Genomic DNA, 24634 nt, shown 5'->3' with positions numbered 1-24634 from the left:
AAGAAGTAGTAGGCACAGTTGAAGCAAACTGCTCCTTCAACTTACCCACCAACTCCGCTTTGACTGACTCCAGTGTCAAATCTGTGATGCCTTTGATTATGTCATCAAGAGAGGTAGGCACGGATGGAGCAGATGGTTTTGGAGCAGAAGGTGTAGGCATCGGTCGTGGAACAGGAGGAATAGGTGGAGTGGAAACAGTAGGCACTGGCATAGGCCAAGAAACTGGCTGAGGAGGAGAAGAAATAACAGGGATAGAAGTAGGCATAGGAGCTGATGATGGTGTAGGTGTCATGGAACCATTCTGTAGGTGAGTCTTCCATATCCTCCTCTTGGTCAAAGTCGAGACTGCATCCTGAGCATCCTGCCAATCAGTTTTAAGACCCATAGGCTTCGTGCGATCTTCAAGAAGCTCACCCAATTCTTCTTGAAGAGCAGGATCTGCAGCTTGCAAGAAAAGTTCAACTTTTTCAACATCCAATGCTCTTTGTTCAATGGCATCAACCTGACTATACCTCTCTTCAAATTCTCGAATCAACTCCGAAGCAGCGAGACCTTTGTTTGGCATGTAGACCCACTCCCAGAATGACCGCCGAGTAGCCATACCAAAGTCGTGAAGGAAGTATTCTTCTTTCAAGGCCTTCTTAAAATCTTGCCAATGTGTATTTTGAATAAAAAGATCAGTCACTTTTGTCCTCAAAGCAGGTGTGACAAGACGAAGGAAGTACTTACTCATAAGTCCAGCAGGAACTCCAAAAAACCCCATCTTGATCTCATATGTCTTCAAATATGCTGAAACATTACACCCGTCAAATAGCTTCTTCTCACTCTCAACTGCTTCAATAGCCTTAGTCGTGTTGTTTGCATTCTCCTGCTCCGAATAGAGTTGCCTTTGCTGAGACAACTGCTGTTGATGCAATTGTTGTTGCTGCTGCATATACAATTGTGTTTGCTGATTTTGGAGCTGCATATACATGGACATATTCTGCAAAATCTGTTTTAGATCCTCCGTTGAAGTACTTGACGTAGCAGTCATTGATGGAGCTGAAGTAGACACAGCTGGAGTTGTAGAAGAAGCTGAAATAGAGGCTGAAGTATCTCCCATCCTGAAATTTCTGCGACGCTTTTACGTCGGGTTCACCAAAGATGTCGAAGGGTTTTGAAAGCAATGTCGCAACTTCAGAAGTCCTTGATAAATTTCAGGATAAAAGATTAGCCAAGTATGACATTTACAACCTTGCAGACAAGTTCAGATAAATATATTATCCATGTGTAGCATTTGTTTGTTTCAATACATTCAGATCCTTTTAAGAATCGTCTTTTAATGTGACTGAAATCAGTAGCCTTTGTTTATACAAGAACTGAATTCTCAAAGTATTGTTTTTGATATTAATTCTTCAATGGTACTCTTGATGAGCTTCAAGAAAAGATACAGAGAACACTTGATAAAAAGTTTGGACTGTTTCTGAGCAATAATCATCAATCAAAATCTCTCATTTTCTCTTGTCATGATGTCATTCACAAAAGAAAAATTTTATGTCTTTAGATTCCAGAAAGAGGTGTAGAAATTTGTGCTGGTTCTGTTTTCTGCAACTCCAGTCCTCTGTCAAAAATTATATGAGTAGATTCTGCTACTGCTGGTTGTAGAGAATAGAATAACAGTTTCATGAATATGCTTCAAGTAGCACAGAGAAAATCATAACAGTAAATGCTGTTTGTTTCAGTTGATGATCAAGGGATATGTCGTTCATGTCCACATGTCTAAAACGAATTTGCAGACCCTCCGACAACAGGTATTGGCCATCTCCAGTCCAAACACATTCATAGCCTCTTCTCCTATACACGATGACAGGGTTGCTCTTGAAGTTTCCAGGACTGTTTATTGATTACTTCCGTCTCCGGAATTAGTTGTAGGGAACCATCTCCCTTCTTTGTCTCCCCTCTCTCCATTTTCTCTCTGCCTACGCAGAGATAGTACAGACACATTGCTCACTTGTTGTAACAACAGAGAACCTTGGTTGCTAGAGTGATAGAAGTAGATGCACTTCTAATCTGTTGCAAGGAACTTTGTTTCTCTCTAATCATTATGATAATTTCTGTCTACACTGCTCAGTTTTCCTCAATCGACTATGTGTCACAGCCTCCATGAATCTCTGAATCTAGCACCATCATTCACTAAGCATCACCTATTCCAGTGTATTTTGAGATTTGATTGGCATGCGAAACCAGAATTGGTGAGATAGAAGGGCTATCACTCTCCTGGTCATCCACAGCCTTTAAGATATCTGTCCTTATGAAGAAATTGGTGACGATAATGAACGACGTGCTTCATGTTTCAATCTAATAAGATCATCCTCCTCCTCCCGATATTCTGTAATGTACTGCTCGGCTCGCTTAAAGAGTCCATTTTTCATCTCGCTTCTGCTTCTTCAATACAGATTCTGGCACACTTTGGCAGGATCAGAGGCCTCCTCAGAACTCATGTTTGCAATCTGGCGATGGCTTCGCAGTAATTGTGAGCCCACGATTCTGAAATCCTAATCAAGATTGAATTTGCAGGTTTCGGGCTGGCAATCCTTGCACGGTTTTTCAAAGAAAGCTGTGCTGCCAACCTTTCCAGCAAGTCTCGCTCTCGTAAGCGGAACAAAGTCAGATGGAAATCTTTGCCTCGTAGAACCGAACTCTCTGTTGATTTTGAGATTGAAGGTAGGTGCCCATTCATATGTTCCCAATGACTGCGGAAATCCAAATGAATTCACCAAGGCCAGTGCATCGTTTCTATATTGAAACGCCTCACAAAATACAACAACAATACGGCGAATTACAGCATAGAGAACCAGTCCAACCGTGCGAAAAAAAAACTGATTTCATTTATCTCGGAGAGCATCAAGAATTGAGCACATTATAGCGTGGTGAATCCATCCAAACATGCGACATTCTTATGCTTGTTATGTCAATCTGGCAACTCTGAAACTCCTCTTCAACTCCCTGTTTTCGTTATTGAGTTGCCTGTACTGCCCTCTGATCGCAACCAAAGTACAGTTCTTAGTATTGCGCTGCAAATCGGACATGGCTTTTCTGCCTTTCTTCAATTTTGAGACCCTGTTTTTTCCCCATTGTGTTCCAGCATTGCGTTTTTCTTCCTCAGGCATTCGATCCCCCCCAATGCTCTGTTTCTCTTTTTTTTTCCCAGATTAGTTTCCCTTCTTTTTCCGTCCCATACGCCTCCTTTTCCCTCCCTCTTTAGCTCTTTTGAAAATCCCCTCTTTAGCCTCCTTCATTCGTGTTTTCTTTTCCCCTTTTGTTTCACCTCAAATTAGCTTCCCTCCAGAATCAGAAAAGCACCAAGGAAAAGTAGCCCCAAAGTAGCCACGGGCTGTAATGCCAAAGAACCTCAATCGAAAGTGTTCCCACTCGAAAGAAAACATCCCATGACCATGAAAGAGACATTTGAATCGAAACTGCCTTCAAATCTAGTCGTTCAGGTGTTGCAAGCACAATTTCAGCATCACATGTGTGTGTAAGCATATTGAATGCATGCCAAAGGTTAACTTTAAGAGTTTACAGACTTTTCTGATCTGTAAAGTCCACTCAGCTGAGTACACGAGCAATAGTGCTAATGGATTTTGGCAAGTAGTGGTTCCATGCTCAAGGACAACACATGAGCCTCATGTTCATCTGAAAATTCACTGGTCTTCTTAAACTCCCTTGTCGATACCATTTGCATCTTCAGCATAAGCAAACAACTTGTGAAACTTGGAAAAACCATACACATTGCAGATCTAGAACCCATTCTCCTTCTAATTTGTTTATACCAAATATTAGATTCAATCCCAAACAGCGCTTGTCTCTTCTGTAAAATTAGCAAAGCACAACGACTATGTCAAAGTATGTACAAAGTAACAAATCTCATGCACAACTTTTGGGTGGTTTTCACACCTCGAATGCGCAGCAATACGACACCCGGGTGTCTTGTAATTTGGCAAGTTCCCTTATATTCTGGGTTAGGGCGTACCCTATTAACCCAACTTGGTCAAACCTTAAAGTTCATTGGATACTTTAGTTTCTGGTTTTTAATCTCTAATTAATCTTCCTTACTCAAAAGGATATCAAAGTATACATCCTCTTGCAAGATAACTTGCGTAAGGATCCACCATCCTTGTTGCGAGAATTTGGCCTTTCTTCTTGTGATTCAATCACAAGACCATATGACTCCGTACTTGCTGCCCACAAAGCTTGGTCTTACAATGACCCGAACAGAGGAGCGTTCAGACCTCAAATTAAGAGAGTTCAAGGTCATAATCAGGGACAAAGAAAGAAAGCAAGGACGAATAATGTCAACAACTTTATTCCTACTAATGGCCGAAACCTCCGTTGTTTCCACTGCAACGAACTCGGTCACTTAAAGAGGCAATGTCCCAAGCTTGGTGGAGGACATCGCCAAGCGCCTTTCCAAGGAACAGGCCGGGGTCAAGGAGCCGCTATTTGAGGAAGAGGAAGAACCGCCTACATTTCCAATAGGCAAATGTGCGAAGAAGAAGAAGAGGAAGATCCGACCATGGAAGCAGAATTCGAAAGAGCGACAGTCCATGCCGCTTTACACAAGAAAGGACCAAATCGCCAGTTCTCGGTGATTCAGAAACCATCGGACTATCAAGGTAAAGATTTCAAGACCTTGATTGATTGTGGCAGTACACATTCCTTTATCTCACCAGCATGTGCAAAAAGATTAGAAATAACCACAGTAGAAGCACCTACCCTGCTTATGGAATTGGCAAATGGTCGTGAGGTTACTTGTACCAGGCAAACTGCTAAGGTGGAATTCCTTCTAGGAGGAAAGAAGACTTCGGTTAAATTCAGAGTCATGAATTTAGGTATCCATGAGTGTCTACTCGGAATGGATTGGCTTAAGCCTAACGACACCCACATTCACTGTGGAAAGGGTCAAGTTTCCTTTCAAAACTCTCAAAGGGAATTAATCACAACTCAAGGTGAGGCTGGAGTGCCGAGAATCCAATTGGCCAAAATATCTCAGATCATAAAAGGAGTCAGAAAAGGATTACATGTTTACTTGATCAAACTCAACAAATTAGATCAGAAGCAAGAGTCTCATGAAGAACCTTCTTGGCTAAAGGAATACGCGGACGTATTCCCTGAAGAGTTGACTGAACTTCCGCCTCAAAGAGAAGTGGATCATGAAATTAGGTTAGTACTAGGAGCTGCGCCAATTGCAAAGAGACCTTATAGAATGTCCATACCAGAAACAATTGAGCTGAAGGAACAACTCAAGCAACTGCTAAATCAGGGCTACATCCGGCCTAGCAATTCACCGTGGGGAGCTCTAGTAATATTCCAGAAAACGAAGGATGGGACACTTCGACTATGTATTGATTACCGAGGGTTGAATCAATCGACAGTCAAGAACAAGTATCCTATTCCTAGAATAGATGAGCTTCTTGATCGTCTCCAAGGTGCGAAGATCTTCTCCAAGATTGATCTCAGGTCAGGTTACTATCAGATAAGGATCAAGGAAGAAGATATTCCAAAAACGGCCTTCAATACAAGATATGGGCACTTTGAGTTCCTAATTATGTCATTCGGGCTTACGAATGCACCTGCCACCTTCAATGGTTAATGCAGGATATCTTTAGGCCATATCTTGATGATTTCGTGCTTGTCTTCTTCGATGACACTTTAGTCTATTCTAAACAGGAAGAAGATCATGAACCTCAACTTCGGATTGTCCTTGAGACAATGAGGTCACATAAGCTGTATGGTAAAATGAAGAAGTGTGCATTCTTCAAGCGTCAGATTGAATACTTGGGATTCATAGTATCAGCAGAAGGAATATCAGTGGACCCAGCCAAGGTCAGAGATGTGCTTGAGTGGCCAACACCAGTATCCGTCAAAGAGATACGTAGCTTTCTTGGATTGACAGGATGTATAGGGTCTTCATCAAAAACTATGCTTTGATTGCAGCGCCTCTGACGGACTTATTGAAGAAGCAAACGTCCATTGCATGGTCAACTCCCGAACAAAATAGCTTCGACAGATTTCTAAAACTTCCAGACCTCAATAAGGAGTTCGAGGTAGTAACTAATGCTAGCATTCTTGCCTTGGGGTGTGTACTTATGCAGGAAGGTCATCCAGTAGCATACTCTTCAAGGAAATTGAAGAGTCGTGAAAAGAACTATGCTACGCATGATGTGGAATTACTAGCTATCATCCATGCTCTAAAGCTTTGGAGACACTACCTGTTGGGTAACAAGTTTACTCTAGTAACTGACCATAAAAGTCTCAAATGGATCTTTACCCAGAACGAGCTCAACATGAGGCAACGTCGGTGGATTGAAGTGTTGGAGGAATATGACTTTGAAATCAAGTACCAACTAGGGAAAGAGAATGTAGTTGCTGATGCACTTAGTCGCAAGGCATTCCTAAATTCCCTAATCTTGCAAAATCCATCAACGGCCAGATCTCTAGCTACAAAAGTATCTGTGCTAAACAACCCTATACTTGAGTTAGCTAGAGAGGAAGCATGCCATGATTTGGCCTACCAAACAATGCTAAAGGAGATCTCTATCAAGGAGCAGAACCAAAAGTTGCAAGCTAAGTATCACGAATTTTCCATTAATAGTTGACTTGTCTACTACAGAACAAGGCTGTGTATACCAGCAAGCAAGTCACTTAAGCAGAAGATATTGTGGGAAGCTCATGATTCTCCTTTCGCAGGACATCCTGGCTATGCTAAGACTCTTAATGTAGTTAGGAAGAGCTATCATTGGGAGAGGCTCAAAGGTGACGTTCTCAAATATATCACTGAGTGTTTGTCTTGCCAATGTATCAAAGCCGAACATGTCATGATGCCAGGGAAACTGCAACCGCTTGACATTCCCCAAATGAAATGTGAATTCATCAGTATGGATTTGGTTGTAGGCCTACCCCAAGTCCAGGGAGGATACAACTCCATCATGGTTGTGGTTGACATACTTACTAAGGTTGCACACCTTATTCCAGTAAAGACAAACTATAAAGCCTCAGACATTGCAAGATTGTTTATCAAGGAGATATTCAAGCTACATGGTTTACCCAGAAGAATCATTAGTGATCGTGATTCTCTTTTCACATCACACTTCTGGAGAGCTATCTTTGAAGCTATTGGGACTCAACTCTGTTTTACTACCGCCTACCATCCCCAAACGGATGGCCAAACAGAGCGAGTAAATCAAGTCATCGAGGATATACTTAGGGTATACTGCTGTCGTGAGCCGAAGAGGTGGATTCAATACTTTCCTTTGGTTGAATTTGCCTAGAATGCTTCTTACCAGCAAAGCATTCAGATGACCCCTTTTCAAGCATTATATGGTCATGACTGCAAAAGTCCCCTAAACTTTTCTGATCCAACCCTAAGGGTTGAAGCTTCAAGGCTAATGTTGGAAGAGATGGATGACCAAATTAAATAAATAAGACAAGACATACAAGCGGCTAAGGATAGACAAAAGGCATACGCGGATTTGAAGTGTCAAAAAAGGGTCTTCGAAGAAGGAGACATGGTCTTCGTTTGCGTATGCCCTAAAAAGAGTTCTCTATCCTTAGGAGATTGCAAGAAGCTAAGTCCAAGGTATTGTGGGCCGTATAAGATCCTCAAATGCCTAGGAACTAATGCTTATAGATTGCAACTCCCTGACAACCTAAAGGTTCACAATGTATTCCATATCAGCTTATTGAAAAAGTATGTACCTAACCCTAACCATGTACTTGACGACCAACAAGTTGTAATGCCTAGTCAAGGAGTCCTTGAACTAAGGCCTAATAGGATCTTAGATGTTAGGGAGAGACAACTAAGATCCAGAACCCTAAGAGAACGCCTCATCCAGTGGAAAGATTATCCCAAAGAGGATGCAACTTGGATAGATGAAGGCACTCTCAACCATAAATATTCCCAGTTTATCTCCAGATGAGGACATCTCCATTTCTCTAAGGCGGAGAGAATGTAACAAATCGGAACGGATTAAAAAAAACCATTTTAATAAAATAAAAGCAAATTTTTTTTCCCCTCCTCCCCCAGCCGACGTCGTGCTCGAGGGGAAGGAGGACACGGAATGCAGCACGCTGGAGCCCATGTAGGTGCTGGGGCCATGCGTGCTGTCGTGTAAGAGAGGGAGGATTCCCCTCCCTCCCCTATTTAAGAGAGAGGTTGCTGCCTCCATGAAGGGGGGGTAGAGTCGACGCTAAACGCCATCCGAATGCTAAAAGGGAGGGAGAGCTCGACGACCTCACACACACACGGCCGCCGTCTGCAGTTGCTGGGTGAGGGAGGGCAAATTGCCGCCTGAGTTCTGCTGTGGGAGCATGAGGAGGTGCTGATCGCCACCGTCTGTGTCTTCTGGCCGCCTTCTAACGAAGCTCTTTGGAAGCTTCTCTTAGAAGCTTCTAAGGGGGCTTTCATAAGCCCCCTTCCCAAGCGACTTAATTATCGCCCCCCTTCTCCTTGTATATTAGTGTTTTTTTTTTCCCCTTGGGCCTCCAAAAAGTCCCCTCATATGTGCTCTATAAGCCCCCTTTCTCCCTTTTCCCCCTTTTCACCCTTTTCCCCCTTTCACCCCCCTGGTTTTTTTTAAAATCCTCCTAAGCCCCTTTTACCCCCTTGAGTTGCCTTTCATCTTTTCCCCCCCTAGGTTTTAAAACCCCTAAGTCCTTTTCATCTGCGTGTCCACACACCCCTCCCCCGTGTCCTAAAATCCCTCCAAGATTGCCCTTCCTATACCTTTCACTCCCGTGTCCAAAGATCTCCCAAGGCCCCCTTCTTATGCTTTTGGAACCACACACGCACACGCCCTCCCCCCCGTGTTTTAAGCCCCTCATCCCATGGGTGTTGGAACCCCGTAATTTAAACCTTTCTTCCCCCGTATTTAACGCTTAAGCCTCTTTCTTTTGGGCTTGTTACCCCCCCCTCGGTGTGTAAAACCCTATAGGGCCTTTTCCTTGGGCTTTGTATGCCTTTCCCTCCCAAAAGAACTAAGACCTTAAAGGTCTTATTACCCCCTCCTCGTGGTTAAACCCTTACCTATTCCTTGCCTTTCCAAAATACCCTTAGGACTTGGTTTTTTTTTTCCCCCTACTCGAAAAAGAGAAGAAGAGTATTGACGTGCAAGGGAGTGACGGTGGAATTCTGAAAAAGAGTGTAAAGCTGCTTTTACGTTCAAAGGACTACGATTGCGATGCCTCCTAAGAAAGTCCAAGGAGTAGCTGCGGGAGGGTCATCTCCCGGTATCCATGTGGATATCTCACCCCAAACCTAGGTTTTTCCTTCTTAATTTTATATCGTTGTAATTCAATCGTGCAAGATGAATTGTTAGGGATATGATATATTTTTTCCTAGTTGTTCACGACGAAGGAATTTAGTTTAATGGAACATGAAAAATAAATAAAGTATAAATGTATGTTTTTTAAAATAGCATTATGCATTGAAATGAATTATGAGCAAGATTATTTACCCATTCAAGTAGTATACTTCGGTTAAGCCTAAAAGGTATAAAACTGCATCTTGCACTATTAACCCTATTCTTTTTACAACAAATCATCATGAAAAGTGCAAATCATGAAAGGATTCTTACAATGCTTAAACTCTGGGAAGTTATCATTGCTAACTGCATAACTTAGCAAGGGAAAGATTGCTTATTTGGCATGAGTTTTGTTCGCAAGGAAAAAGGAAGTGTTGAGTGTTGAAATGACCTATTTTTTGGCTGATTTTTATTGTTTTTGAGAGCTGAATGGTTGATTTTATGAGATGATTGATTGGTTTGGAAGTGGTTTGAGAGTGTTTTGGATAGGTTGGAATGGTTTTATTAAGCTCATGATGTTTATTAGTAGAGATGTGAAGTTCTGATATGTTCTGTTTGGTCCTGATAGGTTCTGTTGAGCTTTTGTTTTGTTTTGTTTTCTCTCTGTATGGAAGGATGGAGTATTGATTGATAGGGTTTGAGATTGTTTGAAAGCTTATTGAGTGATTTTTGATGGTTTGGAATGGTTTTGGTACGAGTTACGTGGTTCTGATGCTTTTTGTTGACCTTCTGTAACTCTCTGTTGAGCTTCTGTGAGCCTCTACAGACCTTCTGTATGCTTCTGTATGCCTCTGTATGCGTTCTGTTGGATGAGAGTGTAGCTTGGGAAAGTTTTCTATCCTTGGAAAGAGGTGAATACAAGTGCAAAAGAGCTAAAAGAATTCAAAGAAGTAGCTGCTGAAGACTCAAGTAAAGACTGGAGTGAAGTGACGGTGGTGAGCTATGAAAAGACATTGTAGTGGCTCTGGTGCCTCTTCATATCAGACATACCTCTTGGGAGGTGCATCCACAACCTAAGAAGGATTATTGAGGATTATTATGAGAGTATTGTAGTGAGGATATGATGTACTATTGATGGAGAGAGAGAGAGAGAGTCAGAGATAGTCAAATCTATGAAAATAGTGTGATTGTACATGAGAGATTGAGAGAGAGAACTATAAAGATATTGAAAATGAATAATATGTGATTAATTTCCATTCAAAGATGGTGTATTCATTTGTGTTCTTTGTTCTATTGATGGATTTTGTGAAGATGTTGGAGAATATGGTTGATTCTATCAAATCCGTGGGAGAAATCTACTATGATGCTGCGTGAAGAATTGCTGTTTTCTTTGTTTTGATGATCAAAAGAATGAAATGAAAGCTTGTTGATGTTACAAGATAGATTTTCTTGCAAGAGAATTATCTTTTCCTTGGTGTGCCTCTTGGGGCACCATGTTTTTGGTGCGCAGCGGGGGAAACTTGCCATCAACAAGCACCAGAAGAGGCTGAAAATGAAGGAAATGGCATTGTCAAGAAGATAAGAATTCAATGGATGTTTGTAAAGTTCCTTCTTCCACAGAAGAGTTGAAATTTCTCATAATCAAAGACACTTTCCACAAGAAGTTCATCCCACAATGGTGGAAACATATCACCATTATGATGCATGCTCTATGTGGTGGACAGTTTCCTCTTCCTGTGGAAGCAGTAGAAACTTGCATCTTGGTGGCAAATTGTTTGGGAACAAACTGAAGAGCAGAAACAGAGAGAATGACCATCCATGGAAGATTTGGCATTCATTGAGAAGTTTCCAGACATCATCAAGTGGGAAATAGTCAAGAAGCTTCAGGAGTCGTGGTCTGTGGTGGAGGTTCACAAAAATAAGAAGGAACAAAGCTGGGACTTGTTCGTAGACGCTCAACAGCAAGATACATGGGATGCTTGGTGCACTGACAATCTTCTGTTTTCTCAATTAGCAACCCATTGGAAGTTTGGTAGACAGAGTGTTCTTTACAACATACACTGTTGAAACCATCAGAAGCTGGCATTACTATGATGATGGCACCACCACAATGCTTAAATGTATGCATTTTGACACCTTCAGAACCGAATACCTTCCTCTGTGCAGTGGCATGAAAGCAGAATTCAGAGACGTTGAAAAGGAAGAAGTAGAAGAAATGTTGGCAAGAGAGTCCTCCAGAGACTGAAGCCTTCTGTTATCCCTCTGTGGAGCACTAACAACATAGTGGATCCAACCCCCTGATGAATGATGCAATAAAGAGGCAAGCGTTAGAATGAGTCCAGAGGTACGTGAGAAAAGAGAAGGCAAGAATCAAAGCCGAGAATGTGCTAGCAGGAGAAGCCGCCTTTGACACCCTTGCGGAACTCTTTACAGAAGTCCCAATGGCACATCAAGCCCTTCCTCCTCCTGCTGGAGGTCCATTTCCAAGCCAGATCCGTCCTAGAAATATTGATGACAGGCCAGCGAATGTAGTCCCGTTGCCAATTTTTAAGGGAGAGTACAATGAAGACCCGTCTTGGATTATTGATGGCACGCCAGCGAATGTAGTCCCGTTGCCAATTTTTAAGGGAGAGTACAGTGAAGAACCAGATCTTCATGTAGCAGAGTTTATGGTAGCATATGTGGCTAACAATGCCAGAACCCCTGAGCATTGGTTAGCAATATTCCCTGCCACTTTCAAGGGCGCGGCATTTCAGTGGTATGAGAGACAAGCAGCAGGAACTTTTGGCACATGGGACGACCTGAAGTTGGCCTTCCTCACTAAATTCAGGCGTGAAGGTTTTGAAGAGCGGATGCGAGAGGAATTTATGAACCTAAGTCAGTCCTCTGGAGAAAGAGTAGAAGCTTATGTCTCACGAATGGAATCCATCCTGAAGAGATGGACTAACCATAATCTAGATGATGGCATTTAGAAGGGGGTGTTTCTCAGAGGATTACAACCAGAAGTCCGTAAGTTTGTGGAGCTACAAAGACCAGCCACACTGCAAGCTACAACAGAAGGTGCAAGACTGTACGATGAAGTGGAAGCTAGATTGGCGATGAATCCAGGAAGAGGAGTCCTATCTCCTCTGATGCCAGGAATGATGTACCCACCAAATGCAATCCCAGGGACAGTCCCCTACCCCTACCAACAGATGCCCCCAGTATCACAGTACAGTGCACCAAATCCACAGTGGCCACAATCAATGCCTCAAATGATGGTTCAACCACAACAACAATGGTCCCAACCAATTTTCCCAATGCCAAATCAGCAGCAACAGTGGAACCCTCCCAACTGGAGCCAACAGCCAACAGTTCAAACAGGAGCTCTGAATCAGAATCAGAACAGAGACTCCTCTATACTAACCCAACATGTTTATGCAGTGATTACAGAGACTTCTCAAAACCCTACTGCCAATATCCCAGGAGGAGAAATCTTGAAGGATTATTTATCCAACTTAGTTGCAAATATTAAAAAGGAGTTGATGGATGTGATTATAGAGCAGCTACAGACACTGAAAGTTAATACCGCTAGCATGTCCAACGTTGCAGGAGCAGGAAGAGATGTGATGCGGTCAAATACTTGGTGTGGTAAGTGTCATCAAGCAGGCCATTTAGCCACTGAATGTATACGAAAGCCAACAGTCCCTGGAGCTTTTTGTTCCTACTGTTTGCGGAAGAACCATACAGAGGATATTTGCTCTCTAAAGGAGATGCATGATAGGAGAAGGAAGGAAGAAGACGCAAGATTCAACTTGTTGGAATCCAAAATGACAACACAGGATATTGGACCCAAGCCTAGAGAGTTTGGTCCGAATTTCGATCCAAGGAGGTTTCCCTCTCAAAGTTACAGAGGAAGACAGTCTGGTGGTGGTCAAAGATCAGAAGTGGAGTGTTACAGATGCGGAGAAAAGGGACACATTTCACCAAACTGTCCAAATCCCAGAAGGTCAGTGGATTACAAGCCCTTATACAGTCGATGCAAAAGAGAAGGCCACACTGCAAAAGACTATCCAAGCCCAGCCCCAGTGAAAAACAGTGTTACTGATAGTCCGGCCAAGGCCCAAGAGCCTACCTCCAATTTAGTGGAATTGGAAGTTGCTGCCATCACGCGTGCAAAGAAGAAGGAACCATCTATCCAGAAAGAAAATAATCCTCCTGCCAGAAAAGTAAAGTTCAATATTCCAACAGAAGAACAAAACAGAACAGAGCCTGACAGTGCCGTACAGAGCACTACAATGCCACAGAGAGTCATAAAGACAATTCCAGAGAGAGGACCAGAGGTCCAGGAGATAGAAGAGGAGGAAGTGCGACAAGTGGCAGAAGAAGGCCCCCTCATGCCCTTGTTGGAAGAAAAAAGGAAAATGAAAATGGGTATTGCCACATTCCCTAACCGATTAGAGAAGCCAGTGGATCCTATTAAGGAATACGATCTGGTTAGAGATCTAGATACCTTTAAACCAAACCTCACATTCCGACAATTATTGATGTTGTCTCCCAGTTGCTGAAAAAGGTTCAAAAGTATACTGACAAGAAGATGTGGCTTAAGGATTGCTCCCTCAACAGCAACAAAGTCCAACAAAGCTCCAGAGCCTGTAAAAGAAGTGGACGTGGCTAACGTCTTCCTAGATCCGGGTACCCCAGAGACTGGCGTGTGGATTGAAGGTTTCTTCATTGCAAATGCACTGATTGATGGAGGCTCATCAGCGAACATTATGACGGATGTGACAATGAAGGATCTAGGTCTACAAGATGTGCAACCAACCCAATGGCTCATCAGACTGGCAGATCAGAGCAGAATCAAGCCTTTGGGCATTCTCCCATATGTGAAGACTACAGTGGCAGGAAAAGATTATTGGCTAATCTATCTGGTGGTGAAGCCAAACTCTTATGGTACATCCTACCCCCTATTACTGGGCAGACCATGGCTTTTTGAAGCCAGAGCAAGGACGGATTGGTTCAAAGGAACCTTGACCTTGGGTAGAGGACCCAATAAAGTGGTGCTGAAGCTATATGGTGCTCAAAAAGGACATGGATCCACCTCCTTGGAATTATCTTCTGACTCCCCTAATGAGGCTACAGATGGAACATCAGTAGACGAAGATGCTGTCAAACAGATCCTTCCCAAGAAAACAGTGGCACGTTCCTTAACAGTAGATATTGTAAGCCAACTTCCAAAAGATGCAAAGTCCCTCTCAACGGGTGAATACTTCCTGCCTGAACCAGGAACGATTTTCGAAATTACTTCTGACAATGAGATAGAAACATGGATGTACTGGTCTCCCTACTACATGGCCATAGTAGAGCCAGAGACAGAGGCAGAAGATGAAACAGAGAACCTGTTCTTCTCTTACAGAGGTCCTACAGAGACAGAGACAGAGACCGAGACAGAGAAAGAGATCGAGAAAGAGACAGAGATAGAGACCGAAGAGGATGGAGATGATATTGAAGAAGAAGGTTATGAAAGAGAGATGGAAGAGTCTATCCCACTCGAAGAGGATACATATGAAGAAGAAGTTCCAGAAGCATCAGAAGCAGACGAACTCATGTTGTGGGACAGAATGGCGATGGTACCATTTGGTTTGTTAAATGGATCTTCTCATATGATAAATCTTTATAAGAAATGGTTAAAGAAGACCAAGCCGTCTTTCAGCAGTGGCTCATGCCGCCCTCACCCACCTTTGCCAAGAAAAGATGATGATGATGCACCGTGCCAAGAAGCACCAGTCTCACGATTTCAACAGGCATCAGAGGGTCCTGTTATGTGATGGTCCTGGATGCGTCATCAGAAGATGAGTCTTCAAGCCAAGAGGTAACTAATCTTGAACCTAAACCCGAAATGGCTCTAATCCCATTTCAATATCTCAAGGAGCAACCTAAGTCTCCACCAAAAGAAGAAGTTGGGTCTAGTGGAACATCAGAAGAGGACACCACCCCCTTTAAGGAGTCGGATCTATATCCAGAAGCACTCCATGGGACCTTCATCCGTGAAGTAGAAGGTGAAAGGCAGTTAACTTTTGTGGATGTAGATGGCATTGAACGCCATTTGAAGGTGGGTAGCAGCCTACCAGAAGAGGAGTTGTCAACTTTGTACAACTTGTTGAAAGAGAATTTGGACGTGTTTGCTTGGTCCTACAAAGACCTAAAGGGGATTGATCCCACAATATGTCAGCATCATATTGATTTGGAGCCTGATTCCAAGCCAGTACGGCAACGACAGAGGCGAATGAACCCAAATTATTCCACATTGGTGAAAGCAGAGCTGTTGAAGCTTCTGGAAGCCGAGTTCATCTATCCAGTGGAAAATAGTGAATGGGTCTCACCCATCGTGGTTGAACCCAAGAAGAATGGCAAGCTTCATATATGTGTGGATTTCCATAAGTTGAATTCCAAGATGAAGAAGGATCACATTCCTATCCCTTTTGCAGACCAACTGTTGGACACAGTGGCAGGACATGAGCTTTATTCCCTTTTGGATGGATTTAGCGGATATAACCAAGTGCAGATAGCAGAAGAAGACCAATCCAAAACAACCTTCACCACAGAATGGGGGACCTACGCTTACCGAGTGATGCCGTTTGGGCTCTGCAATGCCCCTGCTACTTTCCAGCGAGTCATGATGGCCGCATTCCAAAATCATCTGCACGACTTTATTGAGGTATATTTGGATGACTTCTATGTCTATAGTTTGATCCGTGAACACCAGCGACATTTGGAACAATGCTTTGACCGATGCCGGGAGTATGGGATTTCCCTCAACCCCAACAAATGCATCTTTGGGGTCTCTTCTGGAGTTTTGTTGGGCCGCATTGTCTCTGCACAAGGGATATCAATAGACCCTGCAAAGATAAAAAAGATTGCAGCTTTGACAGCACCCACCAACCTCAAACAGTTGAGGGGATTCCTAGGCCATGTGGGTTACTACAGAAGGTTCATAGCCCATTTTGCAACAAAGGCAACCTCCTTGCACAAGCTTCTGAGGAAAGATGCAGAGTTTATTTGGATGGAAGAATGTGACAAATCCTTCAACATTCTGAAGCAGTGTCTGATTGAGGCACCCATTCTGCAGCCTCCTGATTGGATGAAGGAGTTTCATGTACACACTGATGCATCAATTGAAGGGCTAGGTGCTGTCCTTATATCAACCCATCTACTACGCAAGCCGAAAAGTCACTGATAGGGAACGGAACTATATAGTGACAGAGCTGGAGTGCTTGGCAATGGTGTTTGCCCTAGAGAAGTTTCGCCACTACCTACTGTCTACCCACTTTAAATTTCATGTGGATCATGAGGCCCTGTCCTTCCTGATGAACAAAGTAGACGTGAAAGGATGAATGATGAGATGGCTCCTTCTATTCCAGGAGTTCGACCTTGAGGTGATTACCAAACCTGGTCATTCCCATGTTCTGGCTGATCATCTGTCGCGTATCCCCATAGATTGCAGACGAGGAGTAGGATGATCCGGACCTCCCTGAAGCTTCCCTATTCCTAGTAGAAACTGTAACCCCCTGATATGTAGACATTTCCAATCTGTTGGTAACCCAACAGTACCCTCCTGGTATTTCTAGTCAGGAAAGGAAGAAGCTTATGTTCGAATCAGCCCCCTATACCCTGTTAGGCGGCGCACTATACAAGAAAGGAAAAGATGAAGTGCTCAAAAGATGTGTTGCAGGAGATGAGATTGGGATTGTTCTGAAGGCTTGCCATGAAAAGCCATGTGGAGGCCACTTTGCAGGAGAAGCCACAGCCAAGAAAGCTCTGTTAGCAGATTACTGGTGGCCACCCTCCACAAGGATGCTTATGATTACTACAAGCGATGTGATGCTTGTCAGCGAATGGGGAAACCCACCAAAACAAGTGCTATGCCACTGCAACCTATCCTTCCTTTGAAGCCATTTGAGAAGTGGGGGATTGACTTCGTTGGCCCAATCAATCCTCCCACCAAAAGGAAACAGAACAGATACATCTTGGTATGTACGGATTATGTCACAAAGTGGTGTGAAGCCAAAGCTCTAAAGCGGGACGATGGTAACAGCGTGGCCCTGTTCATGTATGAGAATATCATCACCCATTTTGGCAGTCCCCTAGAGCTGGTAAGTGACAGAGGCACTCATTTCATTAATAAAGTCATGGAAGAGTTGACAGAGTTGTATAAGATCCGCCATCGCAAGTCCACTCCTTATTACCCCAGACCCAATGGCCAAGTTGAAGTCACGAATCGCATCCTCTACTCGATCCTGACAAGGGCGATTGCTGCACATCGTCATGATTGGGATGATCAACTTATAGAGGCCCTCTGGGCATACAGAACCTCCCATAAAGCAGCAACAGGACAGACACCCTTCCAGCTGGTGTATGGTATAGAAGCTGTTTTCCCTGTTGAACTGGAATTGCCCTCTTTGCGAGTGGCTATCAAAGAGCGTTTGGGGGATGATGATTCACTGCAACGCCGTCTCTTGCACTTGGAATGTTTGGACGAAACTCGCAAGATGGCTCTACAGTGCATGGAAGCCACGCAAGCTCGACGTAAGGCTTACCATGACAGCTTCATCAAGCACAAGGAGTTCAAAGAAGGTGATTTGGTCCTAGCCTATGATTCACGATTTGGCAAGTTTCCTGGCAAGCTTCAACAACGGTGGATGGGCCCATATAAGGTACTTGCTGTCAATCCTAATGGCTCTGTCCAAGTGCAGACCATTGATGCCTCTGATGATCCCTTCCTGATCAATGGATATCACCTGAAGAAGTACTTCCCTCCTTGGGGATCTTGACAATCACGGTCATCTGATCCTTTCCCCCCGTTGGCGTGGCATTGTAACTCTTATGATGCTACTTCTAATAGCCGTTCTTTAGCCACTCTTGGTAAGGTGGATGCAACTCTCTGTCCCCTCAGCCCCACCTTCAACCCTTGATCTCTTATCCTTTATTTTCCACCACCAGCAGTGGCGAGGATGGTTCTGACACATGGTATTTCTACTATTCTCCTTGTTACTTGAAAGAAAAAAAGAGATATACATATCGGTCATGGGAGAAAAGGACTTCGGTCCCTGTCATGCCTACCTATTCTTCGAGAAAAGGTGGAGACACCCTCGGGAATAGGAGAAAAAAAGAAAAAAACAACAACAAAACAAGAAAAAGAAAAAAAAAAGAAAATAAAAAACAGAAAAAAAACTGCTATGGGAGAAAAGGAAGAAATTCCCTGTCATAGCAGGCCTCGTTCCTAGAAAAGGTGTTTAACACCCTTGGGCGAGAAGCTGGCTGTGGAAAAGGTGGCAACACCTAGCAGTCCAAAAAGTGGATTCATCAATTGACATCCCCAGGATCCAGTTCCGAAGCTACCTCCCTTGGTACGCTGTGTCCTGTGCCTTTTTGCAGAGCGTTTGACAGTCCTCTAGCAGACGCTATGTCCTATGTAACACAACGTTCGATTTGATGGCTACCTCCCTGGGTACGCCTCTTCAACAACTGACGACGTGATCTTCATCGACAAACAATTGAGTGATGCGAGCTTTCATCCTAACAGGATGGGGTTGTGAGTATGGGCTGCCCTCTGTATCTATCAGAGAGTGAGACAGAGGGTGGAGCGAGTGACCAGTCTTTCCCTTTCAAATCAAATGGGAGGTACGCTGTGTGAATGAGTGTTGCACGCACGGGATGGGCCTCTCAATGCACAAAGCACGATTTGTTCTTGTGCACTGCACCATAAGGCTCCCTGGCCTTCCTTCTCGCACTGTATGCCAGCACAGGGTGGGATGCACAGTTGCACCATCAAATGCGCACAAGGTATACAACCTCTGCACAAGTGACTGTGAGCATTACATCAATGGGTTTCAGGACATGGTTGCCCTCCTGTATCTATCAACAGAGTGTGAGACAGAGGGTGGGCTGAGTGTGACTGGAGTTTCTTCAATCAATTACCGAGATGTGAGGATTGAGGGACGTTACGACCTTTGGAGTCAGGTACATTCCCGTTTCCCTATGCACCCACGGGATGGGTCTCTACCGTCATCACAGGACACGCCACCCTATTCTGTACACTGCACTGTAAGGCTCTCTTGCCTTCCTGCTTGCACCTATGCTAGACGGGTTGGATGTACTGATGCACCATCAACTGTACACCCTGGCATACTCCCTCTGCACCATCCCCCTTGTGGATTCCTTAATCGGGTGTGCGCTATGGGTTTCATCATGAGTGATGTCAGTAATGGGGCGAGTGACAGTTTCTTTCATTCCATATGAGTGATTGTGAGTTGAGTGTAATATCCCTCGCCATCAACGAATTTCTTGCGCTTCCTTCAACCAGCTACCTCCCTGGGTGCTGCCATGGGGTCCCTGCCACGAAGGACGTGTGCTGTGAAGATACCTTGGCACTTCCTGCAGCCGATGTCGTATTGCTGCGCATCCGAAATGTGAAATCCACCAAAAAGGATATGCAGAACTTGGACCATTTGTCAAGGCACTTGCTTCTTATTATCACATGTAGTTAGAAGGTGTTTGTTTAGATTTTGTCAGCCATTGGACATGGAATTATCTTATAGTCAGTAAATGAGATTTTTACATATGGAATAAGTGGATCTTTTTGGTATGTCACTAGCTCAGCTATACAAATACTTCTTTTCAGTATCACTGCAAGGGAAACTAAACGAAGAGCACCAAAGGCTCACATTGTTTTGTAGAACTTGTCGAGAAGGTCACATTTTTGCATGGAAATTCACCGTTAGACGTCTCAAGATCTGTATCAATACCACTGAAAGGGTGTAAAGTCACTCCAACTAAAGTAAAGTTTCAGAAAAAGGTGCAAGATTTAAAAGGGCTGCTTTTCTGAGGCTATTGTGAAAAAAAAAGAGAGCTTTGTTTTGAATCGAAAAAGGGGGGGGGAAAATCTGGTACTCTGCAACTGGACGAGGGGAAAAATAGAGATGGAAGGCATAAGAGGAGCCGCTGGAAACGGAGGAGGAGGTTGTTTTTGGAAGGAAGCTTCCTCTCTAGGGTGCAGGGAATTGCTGAATGGTGGCTAATGTAAGCTTTGGATCCAACATCGAAAGGGAGGGTAGAAAAAGATGGTAACGACAGACAACCTTTACGGGGGGGAGAGGAGACGACTACTGGAATGGAAGAGAAATACTGTACTCTGCGGCTGAACTGTGGCACAGAGACTGGGCATCATAGTCGTTTGGAACATTTCATCACGGAAAGAACTTATTCTACAAAACTATGCACCATGGCATGCAGAAATTTCTTATGTGGATAGTGCAGACAGATCCTTATTGTACTGCAAAATAAGGTAAAGGTTGAGGGTGACTGGCTATGGCGGAAGCAACACAGTGAGCACCGATTTTCCCTTCTTTTCCTATGAGAGCTCTCTCGGAGGCGCAAAGAACTTCTGCAACCTTAAAATTACTAACTCAAGACCTCTCTCCGCCATACTCAAAGTCACGGTGCTTGTGGAGTTCAGACTACCATACTGATACAATCTGAGGACGAGAGCCGTGCATGAGGCGGCATAAGAGAAGGAGACACATGCATATCATAGGGAGTCATCGCATCAACTCGAGGGTAGACAATAACACCATTCAGTGTTACCATCAGCATGGGAAATGGAGCACAACAAGAAGGTGGATGGCTTACTATTAAACTTTGTTGCTGAAGGAACGATGTCTACATGCTCACATAGCAGTTCTTCTCTTTCTTCATCATCAAAAGACGTGTCTTCTTCACCTGCTCTAAAGGAGGAGGAGCTTCATTAATCAAAGAGTATTCGTCCTACTGCTGAAAGTGGCCATATCATTAAAGGACACAAACTACTAGATTATTATCAACTGCGACAGTTCGTATGCTTTGCGGAGATGACGCAGCTGAGTTGGCAACTACAACATTGATAGCAATAGTGGCAGTGACAGTGATAGCTGCAATGAAAGTGCTAGTGAGCTAGAGTTTGCTAAGTTCAACAAAGTTAGAACTGCTACTGATTTTTGTAGTGTTCTTTGCTGTATTTCCGTGATGTTAATGTCATGGCTTCTTGAGTGAACTAGGAGCTTCTGAACGGAGCTTCTGAACTATGTATCCAGTTCCTGTATTCGTTCATGAGCCTCAATTGCAGCTGTCAATTATCTTATAAGATGAACTGAATAAATACCATATACACATTCACTTGATTGGTCTTCTATCCTGGAATTATTCAAAATCCTCTGTGGATGCGAAATTGTTTTCACGAATCCTTCGACATCTTTGGTGAACCCGACGTGAAAGCGTCGCAGAAATTTCAGGATGGGAGATACTTCAGCCTCTATTTCAGCTTCTTCTACAACTCCAGTTGCGTCTACTTCAGCTCCATCAATGACTGCTGCGTCAAGTACTTCAACAGAGGATCTAAAACAGATTTTGCAGAATATGTCCATGTATATGCAGCTCCAAAATCAGCAAACACAATTGTATATGCAGCAGCAACAACAATTGCATCAACAGCAGTTGTCTCAGCAAAGGCAACTCTATTCGGAGCAGGAGAATGCCAACAGCGCGACTAAGGCTATTGAACCAGTTGAGAATGAGAAGAAGCTATTTGACGGGCGTAATGTTTCAGCATATTTGAAGACATATGAGATCAAGATGGGGTTTTTTGGAGTTCCTGCTGGACTTATGAGTAAGTACTTCCTTCGTCTTGTCACACCTGCTTTGAGGACAAAAGTGACTGATCTTTTTATTCAAAATACACATTGGCAAGATTTTAAAAAGGCCTTGAAAGAAGAATACTTTCTTGAGGACTTTGGTATGGCGACTCGGCGATCATTCCGAGAGTGGGTCTACATGCCAAACAAAGGTCTAGCTGCTTCGGAGTTGATTCGAGAATTCGAAGAAAGGTATAGTCAGCTTGATGCCATTGAACAAAGAGCATTGGATGTTGAAAAAGTTGAGCTTTTCTTGCAAGCTGCAGATCCTGCTCTTCAAGAAGAATTGGGTGAGCTTCTTGAAGATCGCACAAAGCCTATGGGTCTTAAAACTGATTGGCAGGATGCTCAGGATGCAGTCTCGACTTTGACCAAGAGGAGGATATGGAAGACTCGCCTACAGAATGGTTCCATGACACCTACACCATCATCAATTCCTATGCCTACTTCTATCCCTGTTATTTCTTCTCCTCCTCAGCCAGTTTCTTGGCCTATGCCAGTGCCTATTGTTTCCACTCCACCTATTCCTCCTGTTCCACGACCGATGCCTACACCTTCTGCTCCAAAACCATCCGCTCCATCGGTGCCTACCTCTCTTGATGACATAATCAAAGGCATCACAGATTTGACACTGGAATCAGTCAAAGCGGAGTTGGTGGGAAAGTTGAAGGAGCAGTTTGCTTCGACTGCGCCTACTACTTCTTCTAGTGCTCCTACTGTACCTAGGAGTGCTCCTAGTGCACCTAGGAGAGATCGGAGATGTATTTGGTGTGATAGTACGGAGCATCAGCATTGCAGGGATTGTGAGTCTTTTCAGGATGCAAGAAGGAAGAATTTGGTATATTGGGGGCAAGATGGTAAGATTTGGTTGACTGAGACAGGAGCTCCACTTGCTACCAACTTTGGTAAAGGTGGAATGAAGAAGTTAGTGGATGACATGGCTGCGCGTACTTCTTATGTGACAGCTAGAGGTGATGCTTCTGCATATGGAGTACAGATTGAGAAGGGATCAGAGACTCAGTCCGCACTATGGACTTATGCTATGGAGACTGCAAACAAGGGGAAAATTTAGCAAACAGTTTTGACTAGTGCAGGCTCAAGCATCAGATCAGAGATAGGTTGGGACTCGCCTGTTGACAAGTATTCTATTTATGCTTATTTGGCTAAATCTCATGGTGCAGATGTATTTGTTGAGGAGAAGCGTAAGAGGGATGAAGAAAATCCAAGTGCAGCTAAGAAGACTAGAGGGGGTGAGTTTGTTACTCCACCTACTGCAAGACCGTCTTCAAGACCAGGGCTAGATCGACAGATGGAGGATGCTCAAAAGAGAGAAAAGAGGCAAGAGCCTAGAGAGAGAAAGCAGCCAGGATTCAGATTGATGTCCGATATTGAGACATCTACAGACATGAAGAAAATCTTTAATGATAAGATACTTGGCAGTGAGGTGACTTTCACTATTTCTGAGATTTTGGGCATCTCAAAAAGAGAGTTTCAGGATCAGTTTCAGGAGGTCCTGAAGAGGAAAAGGCATGCATCGTCTACCGCTGATACACAGGGAGTTTTGATTGTGGAGTTGGATGAGGATGAGGATGAGGTTATGGTTGATAATGCTTCTGTTTTTCCGCAGGTTGAGAAGAGGGTTCAGCCTATGCATTATGCTGAAATTGATGAGCCTGTCATGATACCGAGTAGTCACTTTTCGCGGAGCCATTGGGCTAGGGCAACTACAGAGACGATGGTAAAGATTGGAGAGAAACAAGTGCCTTATGTTGCATTGGTTGATCATGGTTCAGAGATTAATCTCATAGTTCGTGGAGTTTATGAGAGTAACAGATGGCCTATGGATGTAGAGCATGGGTGGCGTATGAGAGCCGCCAATAACACTGCAGGTGATTTGTATGCTGCCTGTCCTAGTGTCAGGGTTTCTATTGGTGATGTAGAGGAGGATTTTCATTTCTTTGTGCAGGATTCATGCTCTTATCCCATAATTCTTGGTCAGCCATTCATTACAGAGATGCGCATGGAAACAAAGGTCATGGATGATGGATCTACTTATGCACGGATTCGCAGTAAAGATGGTATGAGAGCAGTTCAGTTTATGACTGTATGTGTGAACCATGTTAGAAACAGAGATACTCTCAGAGATGCACCTTTGCCCACTGTGAGAGATTCGGGTTTTCATTAGGTACCGTCGTTTCGCGAGACGACGGTAGTACAGAGCAGAGGAGATTGGATTTCTTGCCTCCTGGCAGCGGTGTTTTCTCCTCCGGTTTTGTTGGGATTTCAGCAAACAGTTCGATGAGTTATCAGAAGACTTCTAGGTTGCCTAGAGCTGCCAGGCAGTATATATGCAGGAAGGAGAAAAATTTGAAAAATGCAGGAATTTCGGAGGATGATGAGCACATAGATGGGATGTATGATAGTGTGATTTGTGCAGATATGATGACAGAGATGGGAGATATGCTGAAAACTGATATGTTGAATTGTCACAGTAATGTATTAGTGCAGTCCCTGGACATGTTTCATGAAATTGCAGATTTTATGTCACAGATTGAGTCAAAGGCTGAGGTAACTCAGCAAAGAGTGTTGAGTGCTGAAGAAATTCAGCAAACAGAGTTTCCAGCTGGTTATGATCAGCTTTCAGAGATA

At 43.7% G+C, this 24634-nt stretch overlaps 1 pseudogene; it reads left to right on the top strand.

Moving 5' to 3' along the window:
- Positions 1 to 24634, top strand: part of LOC148034510 (uncharacterized) — a 131135-nt pseudogene that overhangs the window by 6928 nt on the left and 99573 nt on the right.

The sequence above is a fragment of the Lygodium microphyllum genome, chromosome 6 (genome assembly GCF_053477565.2).
Source record: "Lygodium microphyllum isolate KBCC chromosome 6, Lygodium_microphyllum_v1.1.10, whole genome shotgun sequence".
Classification (NCBI taxonomy): domain Eukaryota; kingdom Viridiplantae; phylum Streptophyta; class Polypodiopsida; order Schizaeales; family Lygodiaceae; genus Lygodium; species Lygodium microphyllum.
Note: the sequence above shows the minus strand (reverse complement) of the source record. Positions and strands in the feature narration are given on the sequence as shown.